Source organism: Lupinus angustifolius, chromosome LG04, assembly GCF_001865875.1.
Source record: "Lupinus angustifolius cultivar Tanjil chromosome LG04, LupAngTanjil_v1.0, whole genome shotgun sequence".
NCBI classification, from domain to species: domain Eukaryota; kingdom Viridiplantae; phylum Streptophyta; class Magnoliopsida; order Fabales; family Fabaceae; genus Lupinus; species Lupinus angustifolius.
The window spans coordinates 21,259,338-21,264,300 of NC_032012.1; the positions used below are offsets into that span (position 1 = coordinate 21,259,338).

Genomic DNA, 4,963 nt, shown 5'->3' on the forward strand with positions numbered 1-4,963 from the left:
ACATCGTGATATAGTGGTGTCCGAATATGACACCTGGATCTCCTAAACCATCTCAAAGGCTTTGGGGTTAACTTGGATTTTAAGAAACCCAAGATTTTGATGTTTGAATGCTTTTGAATATATATGATTATTGATGAAATGTGTTGAATATGGTATATGAATGTTGTTGGGAACTTTTCTGTATGCAGGTGTTTGAAAATCCATGTTTAAATGTGTGTCGGTTGTCGAAAAGGGCAATATTGGTATTCTGTCCAAGTCCCTGTCGCTTGGGCGAGAACCTCTCGCATGGGCGAGCACAGTCTCGCTTGGGTGAGGACTGGGCGAGGGACTAGGCGAGGGACTGGGCAAGGGGAAGTTTTGAGTGCTCTTGAGGTTCGACTTGACCTTCATTATTGGCTCCTTTTTCATTATCCATGTCCTTGGAGTATGCTTCTTCCAAAGCACCTGCAACATCATCAGAAACGACCTTTCTCTTCTCTTTTGGAGAAGATTCGTCAAACTGTACATGGATAGACTCTTCAACTTGCATTAAATATTTGTTAAAGACTCTGAAAGCTTTGCTATGAATCGAGTATCCCAAAAATATTCCCTCATCGGCTTTAGAATCGAATTTTACTAAAGCCCGCTTTCCATTATTTAATATAAAACATTTGCAACCGAAAGCGTGAAGATGGGATATATTCGGTTTGCGGCCTTTTAAAAGTTCATAAGGAGTTTTATTCAAATTAGGCCTTAAGAGTACTCGATTTATAACATAACATGCAGTATGAACTGCATCAGCCCAGAAGTACTTGGGGGTATTACTTTCGTTAAGCATGGTTCTCGCTAATTCTTCTAAAACACGATTTTTCCTCTCTACAACTCCATTTTGTTGTGGAGTGCGAGGAGCAGAGAACTGATGCAAAATGCCATGCTTATCACAGAATTTGTCGAACTGAAAGTTCTCAAATTCTCCCCCGTGATCACTTCGTATATATATTATTTTTAGGTTAAGTTGGTTTTGGATTTGCTTGGCAAGATTTTTAAAATTTTTGAACGCGTCGCTTTTTGATGATAAAAACAATGTCCATGTAAATCTAGAGAAATCATCAACAATAACTAGAGCGTAGTAACTACCACCAAAACTCATGATTTGTGATGGTCCAAACAAGTCCATATGGAGTAGCTCCAAAGGTCTTGAGGTGGATATCACATTTTTATTTTTAAAAGAGTTTTTGGTTTGTTTACACTTTTGACAAGTGTCACAAATTTCTTTAGTTTTAAAATTCAATTTTGGTAGCCCCTCAACTAGTTCGTTTGATGATAATTTATCTAGATGCTTTATATGGATATGTGCAACACGTCTATGCCATAGCCAGATGTCATCTTCTTTAGAAATAAAGCATTTTGAAAATAATGTAGTGACATCGTCCAAATTAACCATGTAAATATTATTTATACGGTGACCAACAAATTTAACGTTATTAGATAAAATATCACGAATGACACAACAATCAGAATCGAAGGATACACGATTACCTTTATCGCAGAGTTGGCTTATACTCAACAAGTTATGTTCTAGTCCTTCAACATAAAGGACATTATCAATCAGAGTTTGGGATGAGTTACCAACTGTTCCTGTGCCGAGTATCTTTCCCTTGTTGTTGTCTCCATAAGTGACGTATCCTTTTCCTTTAAGTGAGAGATCCAGGAAATTTGATCTATCACCTGTCATATGCCTCGAACACCCACTATCTAAGTACCATTTTTGTCCATGTGTTCGGAGACATACCTGCAAAATAGATTACTTACTTTTCTCAGGTACCCAATTTATGTTGGGTCCTTTTCTGTTAGTGATTAGGGAATCATCTCCCTTCTTTTTCCATACATAAACTCCGCTAGGTATACCATACTTTTTAATATAGCATGAATGAGAAGTATGACCATATGTGTTACAATAAAAACAAGTAGGAGAATGCTTATGATATTTATTTTTAGCTTGAGCTACCGGTTTTCTATATGGTCGCTTATTTTTAGCAGTGCGAGTATAACCTAGACCAGTTCGATCACCAACATTTCTAGTTTGATTAAGCAAGTTATCTAATTGTTGTTTACTGTTTGTGAGACGTGTGAGTTTTTCATTTAGTTTAAAATTGTCCTCTTGCAAAGTCTCGCAAGTCTCACAGACAGGTTTTTGACATAAGTTATTAGCAGAGCAGTTACATGAGCTACAAGAATAGATGAGATCTAAAGTTTCATTTTCCAGTTTTAATTCATCTAATTCTTTTTGTAATTGGCTTATTTTTTGTTCGTTTATCAGGATTATCCTTTTCCTATCAATGTTAATTCTAGCCAATTTCTTTAATTCGTCATGCAACTCGACATAAGCATCATACAATACATCATAAGGAGGTGAATCATCCGAAGTGGATGAGGTGTCAGAATATACCTCATTATTATCCTTGCATGAGTCTGAATTTGTATCGATGTCAGATCTGGCCATCAGACACAGCTTTGCTGACTCCTCCTCACTTGAGGTGCTTGATGTCGACTCCTCCTCAGGTACATCCCAAACGATGTAAGCTTTCTTGGATTTGAAGTCCCTGGGAGTGCTCTTCTCTGAATCAACCTTCTTTAGGTAGGTTGGACACTGAAACCTCATGTGCCCTACCTTTCCACACTCATGGCAAGTGAAGCGATCCTTGTTATTCTTGCCTTTACTGGTTGACTCTTTCGCTTCCTTCTTTTGAAACTTTTTGAGTCCTCCTTTTCTTTTAATGAATTTGCTAAATTTTCGGACTAGGAGACCCATAGTTTCATCATCTAGATCGGAATCAGATTCATCATCAATTTTCTCTTCTTTTTCTTTGGAGGTCGTGGCCTTCAATGTGATGCTCTTCTTCTTCCGGTCTGATTCTTCATTCATGGTCAAGCGACCCAACTCCATTTCATGCTCTTGAAGTTTTCCAAATAAAGTAGCTAAAGGCATAGAGTCCAAATCTTTAGACTCAACAATTGCAGTCACCTTTGGTTGCCATCTCCTGTCAAGACAACGCAAAACTTTATTAGTTAGTTCACCTCTAGCAAATGATTTATCGAGAGCAACTAAATGGTTGACAATATGAGTGAATCGCTTTTGCATATCACATATTGATTCGCTTGGTAACATGCGAAACAACTCATATTCGTGGGTCAGCGCGTTCAGTCTTGCGCGCTTGACTTCGCTAGTGCCTTCGTGAGTCACTTGTAAAGTGTCCCACATTTCTTTCGCATTATGGCACTGCGAGACCCTAAAGAATTCATCATATGATAGGGCCGATGTGATGATGTTTTTGGCGCGCAGGTTATGCTGGACCTTTTTGCGCTCATCATCGGTCCATAAACTTTTCGGTTTATCTTTAGGTTGATCGTCCACAAGATGTTGTGGAACGTAAGGGCCGTTGACTACGGATTCCCAAATATCCGAGTCTATGGCCTCAATAAAAATTTGCATGCGCACTTTCCAGTAGGCATACCCTTCACCACTGAATATTGGTGGTCGATTAATGGATGACCCATCACCACCAAATGGATTTGAAGAACCCATTCCTTTTCCCTTTAGGATCACGAATACGCGGTTGAGCTAGCACTTCGTACTAGCTCTGATACCACTTGTTAGGTATCAGTGGTTACAATACACCTAGAAGGGGGGGTTGAATAGGTGTCGCGGTTAGAATTACCGCTTTTCGCAAATCAACACTTAATGCTGAATCAACCCTATTTAATCGATTAAGGAGAAAAGGATAATCGATTATAAGCACAGTCTTAATCGATTAACACAAAAACAGAAACTATTTTAATCGATTAATAGAAACAGTATAATCGATTAACACAGGAATATTAATCGATTAAACAGAACCAGTAAGCAATTACAGAAACGATTAAATGCGAAACAAATAACCGATAACAGAACGAATACAGAGCTTACAAATTTGTATATCAGAATAGCTTGCAATACAACAAAAGAACAGAATGTATTAGTTGAATCAAATATACAAATTAAATCGATTGAAAAACAGTAAAGAGAGAGAGAGAAACAAATCCTGCAAATCGAATTTTTATCCTGGTTCGTTTGCTGTCCACTGCAAACTACATCCAGGCCTCCCGGCTGACTTGGGAGATTTCCTTCACTATAATCGAATCAATGTAATTTACAAACACATTATCCAATTACAACACTTAGCAAATGACAAGAAATCAAAGAAACTATCCAATGGTTTGACTCCCTTCCTACCGATAAAGAAAACGTTTCTTTCGGCGTAGCCCCAGCCAAAGAATCTCTCGTTCTTTCCTTTTCTTACACTCTAAGCTATGAAGAAACACACAATCTCTACTGGTGATACGACACCAAGAGATTCCCTTTCACAACAATTACACAAGAATTACAAGAGTAATATTAAGCTATACCTAAGCTCAAATACAACATGAAGGCTTTACTCTAATGCACATTTAACACAAACACATGTGAAATGACAAGTATTAGTTATGAAAACAGAAGTTACAGAATTATAAAATTCATGAAAAACGCATCAAAAATATGCATGAACATGTGAGGGAAAACATGAGAGATTATAACATGAAATGCACTCAATCCTAAAGCAAGGAATCTCTCATTTCTAAACTCACTAATGCAATTAACAAATAGATGCAGCAATTAACACGTAGAATGCTCTAACTCTCTAATAAATGCAACATGCAACTTATGAGATTAATTCTGAAAACGCAGTTTATAAAGAATCAGTCCAGAACCCCAGATAATCGATTAAATACCTCCTCATCGTATCCTTATCCTCATCCTCATCCTATCCTCATCCTCATCATCATCCTCATTCTAGTGCTCATCCTATCCTCATCCTCATCCTAGCCTCATTCTCAATCTCGTCCTCATCCTCATCCTCCTCCTCATCCTCATCCTCATCCTCACCCTCATCCTCATCCTCATCCT

General features: G+C 37.9%; 1 long non-coding RNA gene across 1 annotated transcript in view; it reads right to left on the reverse strand.

The window, feature by feature from the left end:
- LOC109344873 overlaps nucleotides 1–1,457 on the reverse strand; it is a 12,956-nt gene extending 11,499 nt beyond the window's left edge. Inside the window, exon 1 of the long non-coding RNA XR_002107353.1 lies at nucleotides 1,447–1,457. This is a non-coding gene — a long non-coding RNA (uncharacterized LOC109344873). The remainder of the gene's footprint in view (nucleotides 1–1,446) is intronic.